A 19,618-nucleotide genomic window follows, 5' to 3' on the forward strand; every position below is an offset into this window, starting at 1 on the left:
ATGAGAGGGAACCGGCTTCTTCGAAGGGAACACGCGCGTTCCTGCAGCTCTTCTTTCGTCCACTTGGCCGGGATATCGCGACGATAACGCGCCAGGTACGTGGCTGTGCGTGCTCCAGACGCCGACCAGGAGAACGATAAACCGGGACGAGACGCGCTCTCGAGTGAACCGAGAGGAAGCCTGCACTTTGTTATTTTTCAAGCGGAGATTAGCGTGGGATGGATGCTCCGGCTGAAGTGGAGAACGTGGGACGGGGTGGAAGCTTCGGTTTTCTTTATGAACTGTAACGTGTGTTTCGTATGATGGTATTTTTAGGAAACGATGCGAAGGAATTTTTATGGTGTTTGGATTACAGAGTGCTGCTTTGCATGGATTAAGGGTTGCATTCTTGTTATTGCTGGTTTTCTAGATGTATGTAGAAAGTAGGAACAATGTAGGTAAATGATGGATTGGCAACTGAGCATGTTGATGAACACTGTCGAATGTAAACAGAAAATGTAAACAAATAAATACACAGTATAAACAAATATACAGAAGTACGTAGTAGTACGAAGAAACGTAGTGTAGAAGCGTACATAAGTAAATCAAGAAATGTTTGTGAAGTTTCTTTATTCTTAGTTTGTGTTATAAGGCGACATTTGGTGTCTCATAGCAGAAACTACTCGTATCTTTATCAAGAAACTAACTCACAGTTAATCAAATATCCAAAATAGCGTATTTCTTATATTCTATGGATAGATAAGAATAGGAAAAAGACACATCGTTCTTTTACGTTAATAAAATTGCGCTTCGAATGTACCTATCACGAGCGAAGTTGTCACAGAATAACTTTCCACGATGATGACGAAGGAAATATCATACTGTCCATCCATCGAACGAGCTGTTCCGGCGGCTATCGCGAGTTTTCCACACACGTGCCGTTAAAACGCTGACTGAAATAGCCTATTAAAATGCTGACTGAGCCGGTGCATTCGCCTTTAACATGGCGGCCAGCCGGCCCACCACGAAACTTTTAATTCAATTCGTGCTAGAGCGGAACGACTGCGAGTTTCGCGTATCCGCTGTCGCCAGAACTCAAGTTACGCGACGGATGACCGGGAAGTTAATTCGATTGGTTACCATACTCTCTTGCTCGTAATACGTTTATCGTGCGGCTTAATGTTGCCCTAACCAACGGCTACGTAGATTCCTTTGTACAACCGAGGACGAAATCCTACCGCCTCTCTGACGATAATCGGGTCAAGAATTGATCTTGTTTGGTAGTTTCAAATTGTATTTCAAACTGGATTCTTAATTTGACGTATTTATTCGGAAGCGATTATTCTAATTTGACGCAGATGATTATTTATACAAAAATATTAATTTTGTTTCATGATATTATTATAACATGAATTAAAATTGTAGAATAGAATTCTTAAAGAGAGAGAGAGCGAGAGACACTTAAAAAGAGATTCTCGTCAAATCAAAGACTCTCTGTACCTATAATATGTGAGTCATCTTTCAGGCGAAGCTGAACAGGACGGAAACAATTTCCGAATTCCGTGCACGCTTCCAAACACATAGTCCGCGAAATACAGCGGCCGTTATCCCAGGTTTCCGGCGGATAACCGAGCGCTGCTCGTTAATCGGCCGCGTTTCGGTGAAAGCGTTGCCGCGGCCAAGCGACGAGGAAACACGCGCCGTCGGGATAATGGCGTTATTATACTCGAGAAATAGATCGTATCGTACGGGACGAGAAGCAGACTCGCGGAAGGTACATCCTTGACTATCGCCTCGGCAACGTTTGCTCGATCCTTACAACGTGTTGTGAACAGCGGCTGTTGTTCGCAGCGTGTGTCGCCAGACTCTTCCGTTTCTCTGTGATTTACGCTTTAAACTATAACAAAGAACCTCCACAAGTCGAGGTGAACGTACCTTTAACCCTGCACAGCTGCGTTTTTCTTTGCTCATGAGAAAAAGAAATGCTGAAGTTTCTTAGGAGTTTAAGAAAATGAAAAACAATCACTGATATAAATAGATTGTTTGATAGCAAAACAATGATACAGTGATATGATAAAATGAATAACAATATAAATGAAACTTTTAAAGTCGCATAGTATTATAAACGATTATATCATTATCGAAATAATATTTTTGGGAATTGTGGATGGTACAAGTCGATGGGTGGTGAAAGATCAAATCCTGGCAATGAATTATTGGCTGACCTTTGAGGGGAGTCCTCGAAGGAAATCGTACGAGTGATGTGTTACTAGAGACGCGGTTAATGGAAAGGAGATGGGAACTGTCGTGAGAGATACGTCTTCTCGAATGGACTCAATAAGGTTCATGTTGTCCGCTTTCTTTCGATCAAATTCCTATCTTCTCCAAATATATCAAGACGATGCAAGAGAAGATCAATCTATTAAGGACACATTTTTCACGTTTCTACTCTTTATCTCTACATGGAGATTTATTTACATTGAACTTATTATCGCATACATATACAGTAGATCTACTTCCATTAGATTATCATTATACTGTACATTACATCTACTTACACCATAATATTTAATTCCTTAAAACAAGAGCCTTTCTCGTCAGACACTTTTCCACAATCTTACTATGACTCATCCCGTAGCTTCGTAATTATGATTCCACATGCTGTTCCGCGAGTATTGCGGTATCAAACTCCAATTTGCAAGCCCTCGCCAACAAAACCACCCCTTCTAACAATCTACACCGGAGTATCTCCCAAATATCGCTTCATCAAATCGACCACCACACATTACGTACTCACACCTACGCACACACGCGTATGATTCACACAATAAACAGACCCTAGGAGCAGCCCTAGAAGCCGCTCTCGAACGCAAGAACATTCACCGGAGAAGATTAAGTTTCTATCCGGAGGGCACGCAGTCCAGTCGCACCCCCCTCCTCCCGTTCGACTAAATTCGCGCAAGAACTCGCAGCGTCGAGAAGAAAAGAAGAGAAAAAAGGGTTGAATTGGCCGATGGAAGCGGTACCAGGCAGTAAGCACGCGTCCAAGGTTCGCAGACCAGCTGGCGCGGGTCGCGATAATAGTGGCGGGTTGCATGCATTAACTTTAATTAACAGTTTCGCGTGGCTCTTCGCGTCGTTGTATTAAGCGTAAACGCTGTTGGCCACGCGACACTTTCTACTGGATTAACCCTTGAATGCCGGAGCCTGGGTCGATTCTGAAACGTGCGAGATATTTCACCTTTATTAGTTTCTCGGTTGCATTTGCATACGTGTTATTATTTTAGAGAACTATATGAAGAATTTTACTGTCTTAGTGAATTTTATTAAAAGATAGTCGTAAAGGTTTGGGTTTCGTCTTTTTGCTTGTTTCCTCACTTCATTGATATTGTAAAATATTTTAAATATAAATATAACTATTGGACCTGAGGATATTTTCTTATAGGAGCCTATATCAAGTTTATAGATAATCATACACAGTTATTCATCTCTGTAACTGAGATACCTTCGATCGAGTCACAATATATATTTTCAAAATATCTATAATTTTTCATCACTCCTGGAACGACAACATTTTTATTTCGCCCACGAAAAATTCATAAAACTCGTCATCGTATGCCAAGCGAAAATAAACTGGATGGGTAAAGCTTGGAGCTTTTACCCGGAGGTAGAAAGTTAGTTCGTTTAGTTAGTCCGTCACTCGTTGTCGAGCTTCAATTCCAGCTGGTTTAAATTTTGGCAGGTTTTAATACGCTTCCCAAGAATGTTAGAACGTGACTGCATGTTACCTGGATGCGAGTTCCTCCGAGAAACCGTGGCGCGTTTCATTTATTCCGGACCTGATTTACGGCGGTCGTCGGATAAGTGGCTTGCCCGATGAACCAGTTCGTTTCTCCTTCTCCCACGTGATACACATTGTCTCGAGCATGGCCTCCCTCCTCCACCCTCGCGTGCCAGCTCATTTGATTAACGATCCGTCCGGCGTTTATTGCTAGACGCGAAGATGCAAATTGGACTCGTTTCGAGCGTGTTTCCGGAGAGCTCGTTTGCGCAGAAAGAGCTAGTCCTACGAAGCCTTCGCTGACTAATTGAGCTGTCCGGAATTGGACTAAGAGTCTTTTTGTTTCTTCGTCGGCCGTGCGGAATGGTAAGAATGAATTCGTAGGACGGGGATATAAATTATGTTGGTGGTAAAGGGGAAATTTCCGAGGTTTCAGGATTTTCCTTCTTGTCAAGCAATAATCTTGATCCGTATAAATCTGTCTTTTTATACTTTGAGTAAACGCTGAAGGAACGTTTTTTGGAAAGTTTTTTATACGAATAGATTCTTCGAAAATATAGCAGCAAATAATCCAGGAATATTGGACTACGTACAAACGCTAATAAAGTACTTGGCCGAGAGCTTTATTAGACTGTAACTATTCCTAATTCTCTTAAAATCCAGCACACGTATTTCTCTTGTTCTGTATTTCTTTGCTTTCTTTATTTGTTGCAGCCATTGTTAAAAGATATTCAGTCACGTTCACCTTAAACCTAAGTAACTGTGCACCGCTCATTCACACCGTAATCTCAAGTATATACGTGCTCGGTCTAAACACTCTTCGGTCGAACTACGAGCACTTAAAGTCTAGAGTTTAGACTTCAGACCAAGTACTTTTCACACGCACATCTATTGCTCTTGACTCGCTTCGCATAGATTCTATCATTCCTATAAAGTTAGTAAAGATCATTAACGAAATTATGTGTTTAAGGAGTACGGCGAAAGAATAGACACGTATCTATATACCGCAGTAGAATCAGACGACATTTGACAGGCTTCTTAGCTGAAGCTACTATTCGACGTTTCAACCAAACTAGCCACATTTTCAAAGTTATCGAATATTTAATTTTTAAGGGCAGAGACTCTTATTCAATAGCCTCTCGTGGCAATTAATTCGACAGGGCTAGCGTTATCGAGGCTCATGTTGAAACTACCTTAAACGAATCTTGTAAGACATCCGGCTGGAGACATCGGTGCCGCGATAGGGCTTCACGGTTCCGTTTTCTTCGACGGCTGCTTGTCGAAGATCGTGCAAGAAGAGAACGACGACCCGGCTCCTCGTACCCAACCCCGTGCGCTAAGGTATAATAAGATGTCGGCCATAAATGTCTTAGCACTTTGCGGGATGCGCTTAATTGATCGTCGCCTCGGTGTTCGCCCGACGACAATGCTTCCTTCGTGCGTGGCATCGCGGCTCTTTTCCAGGATAAAGTTGCTCGTTTACGGGTTTCCTCCGGGACCATGAAATCCCGCGGCGTGGAATTCCTCGAATCAAACTGTCTGACGCACTTCGTAGAAACTTTCTACCTCGTCACCAGTTTTGGTCTTGGCGTTTTTAATTAGGCGACATCGTCAGAGCGACGAACGTTTCGTGTAATGATATAATAATTGGATAAAAGGACTAGTTGGAGGATTTAACTCGGTGAAGTTTGAGGGGGGAGGGGGGATGACGAAATGCTCAGTTACGAAATGTTGGGAATATTGCTCAAGTTTCGTTGCATTCATTGCGTAACGACGATGAATAGAAAGTGATTCAATGTTGACGAAGTGAAGCTCCTGGTTAGGATCAGGCTACTTGAGTTTCTATACTATACGGTGTGTGTCGTAAGTATTCGCTGTTTGATGAATGAACTATTGGTTCGAGTCATTGACATTTTTATTCGCTGTGAAGAATGTCTCTTGCATATCCTTTAACGTCTGATCAGTTTCTGAACGTTCTAGCAATCCAATGGATCTGTTGAATATATATTTTCGTTGTGAAATTATCCAACTGTATGATACCTATTTTGCTGGTGTATTGTATTAGATACATTAGATGAAACGAACAGATTAACGATGATTGATCGCGTCGTGTGTAATATTTAATCGACGACTAAGCAGAAAATGCAAGCTGTGTAATGCTAAATTGCACCAGAACAGGTCGAAGCAATCGCTGTCACGTTTATTTTCAATTCGCCACGGCTGATGAGAAAAAAAACCTCGTACAACTTTCGCTTATATAATAAAATATCGTGACTGTTTAATAATATCTTATATTTATAAAAGCGTCTCGTACTTTTCATATCAAAAAAGCTGCTAGCTTATATACTACAGATAAAGAAATTTGTTGGTACATATATCAATTGCAAATAGATAAGTATTCGTCGATAATTAGTCACTAAAGTTCAATCAAGAGTATGAATCAGTCAAAGTGAAATTTATCTGATAGACTTTTTTACGCGACAAGCTTCATTCGCTTGCACCATATGTTTTTCTACTCCACTTTTATAAAACTACTACCGCGATGAGTCTCATTGTTTCGAATCTGGCTTTCAGAAATTCTGTACTACTTATAAAAAATAATACACGTTTCAATTACTTCAAAACACAATGTATTCGTTCTACGCAGTCCAAAATATAAAGCACACATTCCAAACATTCTACCGAGAAAAGTATAGGACCCAATTCCTCCAAAACACAAAATACACGTTCGAATTACTTAAAAAAAGAGAAGTACACGTCCCAGTTACTTTAAAGAAGAAAAGTACACGTCCCAATTACTTTAAAATGGATAGCACACATGCCACATATTCCAAAAAATAAAGAACACGCTCCAATTACTTCAGAATGCGAAACGTACGTGCCAAATGTCTTAAACGGGAAAGTACAGATTTCAATTACTTCAAAAACGAAATTATAGGTCCGCAATTATTCAAAACACAAACTATACATCTGAAAGGCAAAACACACGTATCGACTGCTCCAAAAAGTAAAGAATTCCTTCCTGGAACTTTCAACGATCGCTTTTATCGGCATCACTTCCGTCCATCATCCTCTAACCTCTTCCTTCGTCGATTTATCCTCTGCATACCGTGATCTACCATTCGCAAAGATTCCCCAGAATCATTCGCAGCGAGTATGAAGAATGGCCATCATTCTCTGCAAGTCTATACAGCATCCACAGTGCACCTTTCCAAGAACGATCGAATACCACGAATCGAAGGCCACGCGGCGACAATTCGCGGAGGACGACGATTAACTCGGCCGGAACAGAAAAACGCAGTTAGCATGGCTCCCGAAGATTAAAGGGACCCGCTCGTCTGACCCGTGAGCAATACCGCGAGCATTAAACGCCATGTGTTTGACAACGTAACGCGCCGCGTCGAGATCTGAGGAGAAAGGCCGGCCTCGAATATGGAACACGTGTAGGTTCGCAACTCCGATGGTTGCGCCTTGCGCCTGTGTATTTCATCTCTCTCTTCCTCTTCGTATCTCCGTTAAACTTTCGAGGCTACCGACGAGTGGATACTTGTGTGTCGGATGCAGCCGAAAATAAAGCTGACTAAAATTAGGCTGGCGCATCGCAATAAAACGGCCAGCAGACCGGTTTAGTAACGATGTAGGCCTGTTCTCTCTTCTTCTCGTGTATACGCCTAATAATTGGACACCTTGAGTGGATGTTCGGATGAAGATACCGGGAATTCGTTGTTGCCTGCTCGTTCGAGAACGAAAGGCTGGCCTTGCATGTTCGTGCAGCGACAGACTGAAAGAGGAGGATGTAGGCACTTGAACTTGCTCTTGACATGTTTTACTGGAACGATTTGGTAGAGTGTTAAATGGGAAGTTGGATTTTGATCACGGTTTTTGAGCACGATGATCGGGTATTCTGAATGGCTGTATAGAGGAGGGTATGATGGAAATGTGTGGCGGAGGGTATATTTTATTTTCGAGAGGTCAAGAATCTCGGTGGTTTATGGTCACATGTGTCACAGGCTTCGAGAGCTATAAAACGGGCGATGTTTCACTTTCAGTGGCGGAAGAAGTCTCTCGGTCATGGGTCAGAGATGTTATAACTTATCCATATGTGTCTTCCGATTTCTCAGGATTCAGATAATCGTAAGGAGCTTCCGCAGCTTAAACTTAACGTGATCAATTGGTTTCGATTATTCTTGAGAATGGTTAAGTGGAGATCCGAAGTTGTTCTCCTCGACATTTTTATACATTACATGCATTTTGGACACTTTTACGTATTTATATTTCCCGAATGTACATAATAAATTCACTGTTCATATACTTTTGTGATCTCTATGAAATAGATAATAGTACTAAATATTTTCTAATTTCCATATGTTCTATCAGATTTGTCTGAAATTTTGTTAGTATATTCATGACAGTCGAAGCTCGTAACAATGTTAGTGGAACTTAAAAATGTATCGCATAACACGAATAATATATCCCCAAAAGATGTCTATAACACTTTCGTGAGCCTGTATGTGCCAAATATAATATGTGAAAAAGATAAAAAAAATATTGCAAAAGTAATAAAACAGCTAGGCGTGAATATTTCGCAGTTATTTCTTTGTGGTTTATACATATTTGACAAATAAACAGAGCGGCGGGACGCTTACTCCTCGTTCGCTTGAAAACCGTGAAAATCATGAAACGTCATTTGTAGAGGCTCTGGAATTGTTCCGTTTTAATACGAGCAGATTGAATTCCAACGTGTCGGGCTACGCTGACGAGCGAAATCAATAACATTTCTCCAATTTGCACCGAGTCGAGTACGAGTTCTTTATTTACCTTCGATCACGCGCGCGTGGTCCCGCGAATGTTAAAAATCGCTTATACGATGAAATTTTATTCGGTAATTCGCTCATTGTGAGAGGCTCGGCCGCGATAAATGTTTGCCAGGCAGGCTATGGATTTTCTGCCAAATATTTGCCCGCGACGTGTCATTGGGAGGCAGGCACACGCCGCGCCGAGCGGATTTTTCACGAACGAGAAACGCCTCCATCCTGTAATTGCTGTCTGCATTGACGGTCCAGCGGCGCGACATAATCGAATGTTTGCCGCGTGAACGTCGAACAGCGATGCGTTGGATATTTTATCATGTCATGCTTCATCGACGCGTCTAATTTCACGTGAAATGTTATATTTCCTTGTCCGGAGATCGGATAATTTTATTACGCTTATAATGGAGGCACTTGCTGACTGTCGAATATATTGTTGATCGAACGTTCTATAGAGATTATTGTTAGGTAATTTACTGTTTCGTTTCAGTACGGTTTATAATATTCAGGGGCTGAAACAAATTTCTTTTCGGGCTCTATCTTTATTAGATAAAGATAGATAAAATTAGATAAAGTCCTACGGCCAATATATTATAATTACTTTTCATAAAGAATATGAAAATAATCACTGAAAGAGAAAAATATTGAACTCACGCATTTCACATTATTCAGATACGTAATTAATATTAAACATTCATATCTCTTATTTATAATTCTCAATGAAAAATATCTTATTTTCATAAATTTTTGTGTTATATAGAGACTACGCGAATAATCAGAAATTCCAGGTAAATTTTATAAAAGAGCGTTTGTAATTGTTACTATACTTTTCTGTACATTATGATATTCTAAAATTAATCAGTGTCGCTTCTGAGCAGCTCATATTTACGTATAATTACGAATCGTTTTCTGATAAATTTTCGTATGAAACATGGTCCAGGAGGGTACGAAATATTTCTCAAGATGAAAATCCAGAAGAAGTATCGACGAGATTCAATTATCACAGCGATTTATCAAAACGGTTTCCACCGAACCCACGCTATCTTCCTCCCATCTACTTTGGAAACGGTCTGTCCACCAGCACCTGCCTTTCGGAGTCAGGTGCGGCCTCGTCCCAGCGTAAATCAGAAGATATAGCCAGCCATGGGAAACTGACCTTCGAGGAAATCAATATTCTCCCGCAGGCACGATGGGACAACGGCGTCGACGACGACGTAGACTTCCGTTGGGAAAACATAGATATGTAACTACAGTCTATGAAGTTACCACCATGCATCGTTTCATACTCCCAATTAGAATTATCAAATAGGAATAACTCACTTACCGTTAAATTGTACATATTTGTTTAGAAATAACTAGCTTCTACATTTCTACCAAACCATTTCGTTTAATCTTGTGGGAAGTTTTATCAGCGCTTTTATTCGCCTATACTCGAGAGCCAGCTAGCTGATTTTATTAGGTTGGTGAATATAAAACATTGCTTTTTCTTATGAAATTTAAGTAGCTTGTAGTTTCTATGAAATATTAAATATTTAATTTCCACGCGATTCAATACACTTTTTCGAGTAACGATTATAACTTCGTTATTCCAGATTTATAAGAATTATCAGAATTAAAAAATTCTTAGAACAGCGCAGTTACATTTTCTTCATTCGGATTTTTTCTTTAAATAAATAAAAGATAGCCAATGAGTGGAATAAATTAAATGTTACATTCCTATTTTTAACACCTTTAACAGTTCTCTGTATTTTAATACAGTCGACAACTAACAACAGAAGAAGATCTAAGTGGTATTAGCCTATCGGACTGAATTTTCACTGAAGTTCAACATTCTAAATGCAACATCCTAATACCAACTCCATAATTCTACTCCTTAATTTTACAATGAATATCCATTTGCTTGTACATCAAACCTCACAAACTTTCCCCAGCAAAATACATGTATCAATACCTTCGTCATTCGACACCATGAAATTCTCAATAAGCTGAAATTGAAGTCTCGTACACACGGAATACTCTACACTAATACTCGATAGACTGTGCAGAAAACACACAGAGACACAAGAGGGTAGGTATTCGGTGCTCGTTTCATCCCTTCTATCGTTTTCGGGGGTGGGATGAGTTGATCTATGACTCAGTCAGGAAGTACGCCTCGACGATGGCTCACAAAGTGGCGGTGAAGTGAACCTGCCGCCCCCGTTCGAGGAAACCTATGTGCCACCCCTTCCTTTTTTTTCCTTCCACCCCCTATCGACTTTGTTTCGGGGAAACGGAGCAGCCCGTGCCGGAAGTACGATCCACGGAGGCCACGTGCCCTTCCATGGCAACTCGCGGAATCGTACAAGTGACTGATGGCAATGGGATGCGATCGATGGGGATGATACACGGGCTGTCACGCAGAAGTTGCACGGTCGAGCAGTCGACGAAATAAAGTATCCATTAAGGGCGCGTTTTTCTGTAAGATTCTATAGCCTATTCGATGAAAGATAGGAAATTACGCCTCCCTTCTAGGTTCTGAGAGATCGATGCTATTGCGGTTGACCGACGAATTGCTCGCTTTTTAGGAAGTCGATGGAATTGGGGGTTGATGGAACAATTAGAACTTGCACGATTGAACGTATTAAGACTTATTGTAGTTATAGTTGAGAAACTGGGCTTTATTATACACTTTGGTATTATCGACAATATACAACAATTTATATTGCAATTTACGTATTGTAATAAAACCTGTTCGTTACGATTGCATAATATTTCCCTTCCTTGTTGTGAAATATATTTCCACTGATTAGTTATTGTTTGCGGAAAATTTATGGTAGATTAATCGACAGAAATCTAACAGAGAAATTGCACAACTTTCGATCCACTTTAAAAGAGCAATCTCCATTTCCCTCGTTTCATCCAGAAGCAACACTTTGCCAATTAAGTAGTCCACTCAGGAATATTGGATTTCTTCTTCCAACCTGATGTAATTTGGCCAGATATTCAATCATATTTACAGAAACCATTCACGAATTGTTTCGACTATGAAAATAAAAAGATTGCGAACAGGCTGGGTTTCACGGCTGGAGATTTTCCGGGGACGGTGAATCGCGTGCGGCGAAATTATTTTCTATCTTTTCACGGCATCTGAGGCGTCGGCAACAAAAAATAAAAAACAGGGAGGAAAGCGAAACGGCGAAAGGGCGAGAGTGACTGACGAGCGTGGAGAAGCCAATTTAACTTCTTTCAAGCCAAGGCCGCGAGGGAAGGAGAGGTGAGCGCGTTCGCGACACGCGAAACACCAGATCCCAGATAACCGTAATTGAATAACTGTCAAATTAAACTAGCATCCCTTTAAATCAACGATATTTGAGAAAAACCGATTCAGACCCGGTAGTAACTTCGTTTCACCGTAATTTATCAATACCTGCTTGGTTTCGTGTGTTCCTGATTTGAATATCAGCCACGAAGACAGGTATTAATCGCAAGTAAGTCGGATAATCTGTGTGGAAAAACAGCAGACGATTGATTCCTCGAAAGTGTCCATCTTATAGATATCGTGGAAGAATTCTTCTGGAATAGAATGTAGATATTCTAACTTTAATACTCTTTAATTTATTTTTCTTCGTGATGATTCTTCGCGTTCTTAGTGAACGAAATAGAAAGATTTCAAGACATTTATAGCAAGTGTCTGTAATGGTGACATACACGATGAAAATGGACACTTGTAGACACCATATTTTGTAACCTCTATTACATCTTCAGATTGGTATTAAATTTTACTAATATGATATCAATATGATACGTCGTATCTCATACAGATTTAATCTTCAAATTGATTTATACAACACACGCGATATATACATAAAGATTCTCTGTAATGAATGTAGGAATGTTATATTATTAATTTGTAGGTAACAGTATGATTAATACAATATCGTTTGCACTCACACGAAATCGAATATAATACCCCGTTTCACGTATTCGTTACTCGCTACTTCTACGACACGACAACACAACGATCTTCACATGACAACGATAAATTCAACTCTGACTCTCTCAACTCTCGTTACAATGTTTTCCATGCTCACTTTTTCCTAAACATACCTTGGTAACGCCCACAACACTCTTTGACAACGTCAACATATCTTGACAACGCTAATAAACAATTACCCCTCACGCCACGTCCTTCCCTGATGTCACACTATCCTACATAAATATTCAAATAAATTAACGAGTCACGATACCAATGGTTTTCTGTAAAAGTCACACCCTCATCGATTTCGTTTCTTTCACCCTGCCATTACTTTCATTACTGTCGTTCGTTTCGCGAAAACCAATAAGAATTTACGGCTTGCACGACCTTTAAAGACCAACGAATCATCGTTCGAGATACGAGTCAACCGCGTGAACGTCCTCGTTGACAGGGTAGCTGTGGGTTTACTGAGTCAGAACCGAGGGTTGGAGACGGAATCGGTGCCACTTTGCATCGTTGACATTCCACGGCGACAATCTATACGCTGATACACGTTATATTATCGCTTATTGCCCTTTCTCGCGACGACGAGGGTGTTCACTGTTCCATTGAGAGGCCAAATTGAAAAGCTCTGACGATCTCTCGCGATGTTGTTTGATGAAATTGCAGTCGACTACCGTCGACGCTAAATTACGCGACGATTAATTAAAATGAACAGGAAAGTGCGAATATTAACCTTCGTATGGCTTCGCGAAAATTTGATATTCGTTTATGGCGCTGCGACAGTGTTTTAATAAGAATATTGAAGAACGAAGCCTGTCACATCTATTTAATTTCGAGTTCCACACTTTGTACCTATTTGATATCAAAAGGGGACTGTATATGTTGAAAATAGTTATTACATCGACAATTAATTCTCTTCCTATGAGTGGAAATTCAATATACAATAAAAATAGAGAAAGAAGTAATATCATCATTTATTGTAAATATATTTGATTTGATCAGACAAGTAAACTGCGGCATATTTATGCAAACCCATACTTTCATAAACAGAGTTAAAGTAATTAAAACCTGATAGAAATTTGTTCTGATGTATCGACAATTTATGTGAAAATTGTTGGACTATTCATTAACGATCTTGTATAAAGAACGAAGGTCTGTCGAAACGCGACGAAAATTTGATGTTAATTTTTGAGTAAAGTAACGTTGAATATTTCGTCATTAAAAATTTTGAATAAAGTTGAAACCAAATTGAGAATCAAATTGAAGAAAGAAAGTTTTATATAATAAATAATAGAAGCTAATATTTTAAATAATTTCATTAAACATAGTATCCATCCACTTTATCAAAATTCCAAAGGCATAGAGCGTAGATCCGCACGTGCAGAGAGCTCGGGGGCAAAAATTATTCAATTTACTCGTACAGGCTTGTGGCACGGCGTCTAATAAACCCGGTGATCCCCTAATGTCGTCGTCATTACCGTCCAGCTGGCGCGGGCTTAACGTGGATCCTTCCCGTGGCGCGAGCAAACTAGCCGTGGCGGCGGAAGTGAGAGGACAATTTCTGACCAAGGCGCGTTAGTCGCCCTTCCGCCACCAGGAATCAATCCTTCTGTTCTGCATTCATTACCCCTCGCTTAATGACCCTTTCTCTTCCCTTAATGACCACACGCTATACGAAGGTGTAGCAAGAATAGCCTGAAACGTGATTTATTATTATAAAGAAAAAAGTGAAAGAGGAAGAAAAAGAAGCGAAACAGCAAGTCGGGTGACGGGGCGAAAAACATGGGGGTGGAACGACAGAATTTTTCGAGACGTGACGACGCGAAGTTTCGACGAGGAAACGGGGGATTTGCAGCCCCTCGAAAATCTGCCGACTAGGACGACGACTGTTAGAGGGTGGCGAAGGGGGTGGAAGGTGGAGAAAACTCCCTACGGGGGTCTGTAAACGCGACATTAAAATCAGCTTACAAATCGTTTCGACGACGTCTCCTGGTCCGCTCGCGGAGCCGATTGAAATCCGCGAGAGCTGGTGGACGGACGAGTGCTGGTTCCGTCTCTCTTTCCCTCGATCGATTCGTCATAGTCCTTCTGATTTCTTCCCTGAAGCCTACACCACCGAAGAGAAACCGAGGATTCTTCTTCTGTAAGAGTAGTGGAAAGAGGGGAGGTTTTCTGCAACCGTAGCGTTTCTTCTTTGCGAATCGACTCTTGGAAAATTCCGGCCCCGAACACTGCCTCTTTTGTGCATATAATGATCCCCCGACTGCTTCGCTAGGCTTATTTCGACGACCTCCTTTGACGACCCTCCCGCGCGCCCTCGATTCTTTTCGATTGATCCTCGCGGCGTCGGCCTCATTGTCCTCCGCTTTCAGCTGTTTGTACTCTCCTCGATTTTGTTGTGGAGCACCGGGCCTCGGGAAATCGCTATATTGAATCGGTCAGAAGCAGGTCTTAGGGGTCGCGGGCTCGAGGATCGATTTACTCAAACGCGATGGTGTGGTTAAATTTTTCATGTATACTTTGCCATATTGTGAACATTGGTGTTTTAGAGATTGCAATTTTTCTTTTTCATTGTTGTAGGTCTGTAGAGAACTCTGATATGAAAATCACACAATTGCTTTTGATACTTCTTTTAGTTTTCCAATGTGGAAACATTAAAGCAGCTTTCGCTTGATCTCCATTTCGTATTAGAATTTATAAATACGAAAATGATATGAGATAAAACGTACGTATTATAATTCTTCTTATATTAAATAATCTTCTCGATTGAAAAATTCTATACCAGCTCTCAGTATTGCATGCACATATACACATAGACACATTCTGCATCAAAAAATTAAATCAGTTCAATATTTCGAAAAACTCGCCTCTTATAGAAAGTCCCTCCAGACACCGAATCATCCGAGGGTCCACTCATCTCGATTACAATCTCTGTAACAGTCGGCGTTGCCTTTAGCAGACACGGGGGCGCTATTCGTGCAAGACGCCTAGCTGCGGGTAGTGTTTCGCAGCCTTCGTTCAGGGAAAAGAAAAAGATCCCCATTGAAAGGCGCAGCAAGGAGGCGGGTGTTCGTGTTCGCGGTACGCTGAGTGCCGGGGAATCGAGATAAGTAACACAGTACGTAATTCTCGGTTACGTGATCCGGCGTGCGTCTTCCATTCACCGTTCGCCCATCCGCGGCTCCTTTTCATTGCAGCTTTTCGACGCGTAGTTTCTACTCTCGGCGAGGTTACGTTGAATACCAAAGTAACCAGCCCTCGCTATTGACCGTTCTCGAAGGCATACGCGCGGCCACGGATCGAGATACTTATCGAGCCAAGAGCTAACGGAAACACATCGTACATCAGACAAGTCTCCAGCAACGGATAGAAACACAGAGAGATACAGGAACAGAGAGTTGGAATCGGAAGATCCACGATTTCCAGGATGCTGCTAGGCTGGTAAACACGCGGGCTACACGGGATGAATGCATGTGACTCGTCGGCAAAGCGATCTCTTGTGTTTCTTTTGGCCGTTTCTTTTCTTTTCCTCTATTTTTCGGTCGGACAGCATCGTCTAGAGAGTTTCGAGTGGAACGTGAGGAAGCGTTAGGCGGCGAAAGTGGAGCCAACAGACACAAAGGAGAAGGAAGCAGGAACAGGAGAGCCGCAATCCTCTCGAGAGACGGTCGAGCTTCACGAGTACGCATCTACGAAAAAGGATCACGGACGAACACGCGACGCTCTTAATACCACGCGCGTAAGGAAGCTTAAGAGCTGAGCCGTAAGCCAAACAAACAATCGACCAACGCCGCGTGTATGACAGATCTGGTTGGCGAACAGTATATACGTGGCATTGGATTCGGAGGAGCTACCCCGTGAAGTCGAGTAACGCTGATGCGATTTGTAGTTTCGCTTGGATTGTCTGTGTTTCTACTAGTGAAACGGAAGTTTCGTGGATAGGAGCGTGGTATCGGGAAATGAGGATGCGTCGATGAATTGAATTTTGGGATCGTTAGTTTGGACGAGAATTTAGAGATTTTGGTCTCGCACGACACAGAGAAGATATAGTAGAAGTAATTCAATCACAATTCTTTTGCAATTTTTCTTTCGTTTTTCGGTGATTTATATTCAAGTCTAATTTCTTGACAATTCTGGGCTTTCATAAAATCTAAGAAATTTTGATCTCTCCTGCATCATAAGTATTTTAGCATTTTTATCTTAGGCAAGAATTTTCGGAATTTTTATAATCAGACCGGTGAGATTTGGAATATGCAAGACGTTTTAGTAAAATCTAATTACATAATTGAATATCTTCTCTGTCGTTAAAAGATATTTAAAGAACAGTTTTAATGAGTCGAAAGTAGAAACTCCGCGAGCTATCCAAATCAGCGACGTCGACTTATCATCGAATGATTAAATTAGAATTCGTCCAACAAGCAGCGGGAAACGGTTGTACGGTTCGTTATCTCGAGCGTTCCCGGTTCGGTCCCACACGGACGTCGAACAAGAGGATCGAGAAGAGAAGACCTTAGAGTCGAGCCGATTCGTTTCTTTCCCGACGTAATAAGTTAGTTTCCCCGAGGTTATCCCGGCTTCTATTTAGCCCGGGTCTTTGCTCTTCCGTGGCGTTCACGGAGGTCGACTCGAAACGAAGGCAATTACGCGGCATGGCACTCGACATTATCGCCTCTCGGGGGTCGCTCGATTTCCTGCCCAGCTTCTCCACCTCCTTGTCCGCCCTTCTTCGAAACGCCACCCTACATTCTTCGCTGCTTTCGCTTTCGCAACAGTCGATACAGACTTGATAGTGTTTCTCTCTCTTTCTTTCTCTCTCTCTCTCCCTCGTTCATTAAAGTGTCAATCCAGTCTCGAAGGGGTGAACCACCCTCTTCCACCCTGTCGCGATCGAGAAGACGGCCGTGAAATAAAGCGAAAACTCTACGGCTATGTCTCCAATGTTCACCCCCTCCCACTTTCGCTCTCTTGTTCTTTAGCCGACCTAGAACTTTGTATCGGCGAATAAAGTACTACGGGTGGCGTCTTAATTCGTGCTTATCGCGAGCGGAATTGATGTTCTCGTGCTACGGCGAACCGAGAAGCAGACGACTTCGTAGGGTTCGTACCTGATGGAAGCGGAAATTTGGAGGAAGTTTTAAGTAGAGGTAGATTGTGTTGCGTGGAATTAGGCGGTTGACAGGGTGGAAGGAAATTGGTAGCTTCAGTGGGTATATATGTCTATGCAAGTTGTAGCAATTTGTCGTAGTTCGAGTTTGTGTTACACGGTATGGTGCTATGCAAGTAGTTCTATTATTTTATTATTCTGTAATTAATAATATTGCTTGACTACAGTTCATACAACTCACGTGTGAGATCTTCTTTTATAATTTTCATTTTGTTTTTAATTCTTCATAAGCAAACGTATATTTGCACACTTCATAGGCGCAGTAGGTGGTTTATATTCGAGCCTACCATTCCACGATTCTCGGCTTCCAAAAAATCGAAAAGGTGTATAAAGTCCTGGAATATTTATTAATGTCTCTACTACATTGTACAATCATTCGTTAAATTAAATATTTTAAATTTTCTTCAGTGAAAATGAAAATTCGAAAGAAAGAAATTTTCGAGAGAAATTTCACGGTTTATTTTCAAAGTTTCTTTACTTTCGTATCACCGTATATAAGAACACTGAAGCCGAATTAATTAACATTCTTTCTCATGTCAATGATCGGCCAGAAGAAAATTACGCGAAGCGGTCGTCAACCGTGGTTGATTCGAGCAAATGGCACCGGACGTACTCGACGTCTTACCGGCATAAAAATCGACCTAATCGGAAGTCCGCCGTTTAACGTGGGATTGCGCGGAGGCCGTGTAGCTGGAATTGTCATTCGAGTCACGGATCACGCGCGTACTCGACGCTGTCTACAATACGCGCCGCTTTATTGCGTAATTGCTGGCGCTACCTTCTCTCCTTCCTACAAACGTGTACAGGCTGTCACCGAAGTAAGCGGCAACACTTTGTCAGAGCAGCAATCGTGTGAGTAAGGAAATACTTCCTTGTCGAACCATAATTGTTCATGGATTAATATAGTGTGAATAGCGATTCAGAGAAGAAGAGTTTCGATAATAAATTTGAATTTTAAATGTACGATTGTATACTGTGTCATCCCTGAATACACAATTATGTAAACTTAGAGTTGAGTGAACCTACAAGACAAACCTATAGTACAATCAGCCACGAAAGTTTACATTTGGAAGGATTGTTAATTCCAAAAATATTCTTGGCATCAAATCTCATATTAATTGAACCTGGTATATGTCTGAAAAAATAATACAAATTTAATACAAAAAGAAATAATACAAACTGATTACTGAAAAAATAATACAAACGACACAAAAAGCATGCAAATGTACATACAATTGGTCATTTCCATGAGACCATAGGAAGAGACTATATGGGAATTAATTAATACCCTACAATCATATTGCTTGTTGATAAAATCTGCATTATAACTACGAAAAACATGTCTAATGTCTTATCAGCTTGTCGAGAAGCATTCGATAGAGCGTACGCAGAATCCCGAGGCTTTTTCTTTTTTCCCAGCTCCAGCTTCTTCCCGCGCCTATTATAGTCGCTAGCTCGTAGAAACGGAACTTGCCTGCGAAGTTTGATAAAGTTGGTCGATTAAGCGCGTTGCACGCGTCGCAGTGCTTCCGTATCTCCTCGACGGACGCGTGCGCGTCGTCGTCGTGGTCGTCGTTCGTCGTTTCCTTCAGGGCTCGAAAGCCGCGCGCGGGAGACAAGACGACGAGCTCGCGCGGTTCGCACCCTGTTCATTATAACTTGGCCGTAGGACGTGCGAGAGGCCTCGTTGTTTTGACGGCGTTGGCGCCCCAATTATACACGCGTTGCCGCTAACTAACCTTATTTGCAAGCCCCGAGGGTGCTACCTGGCTGCGCGCCCACCCCAACGCCCACGTCACGCGGAAGGGAAGCCCGCCGATTTAATTGCAACTTGACCGAGCCACCCAACCGTGCCCTTCGCTTCTGTCTCTTTCTCTCACTCTCTCGCTGGTTGTCGTTTCCTTCGGCTTGAAAATGAAAGACCGAAC

The 19,618-nt window shown here is 41.6% G+C and overlaps 1 protein-coding gene and 1 pseudogene across 4 annotated transcripts in view; one reads left to right on the plus strand and one right to left on the minus strand.

The window, feature by feature from the left end:
* Positions 1-19,618, plus strand: part of LOC117156111 (netrin receptor UNC5C) — a 252,403-nt gene that overhangs the window by 86,806 nt on the left and 145,979 nt on the right. The gene's annotated exons all lie outside the window — the stretch shown is intronic.
* On the minus strand, positions 14,182-15,039 carry LOC143302682 (uncharacterized; annotated as a pseudogene).

The sequence above is a fragment of the Bombus vancouverensis genome, chromosome 5 (genome assembly GCF_051014615.1).
Source record: "Bombus vancouverensis nearcticus chromosome 5, iyBomVanc1_principal, whole genome shotgun sequence".
NCBI classification, from domain to species: Eukaryota; Metazoa; Arthropoda; class Insecta; order Hymenoptera; family Apidae; genus Bombus; species Bombus vancouverensis.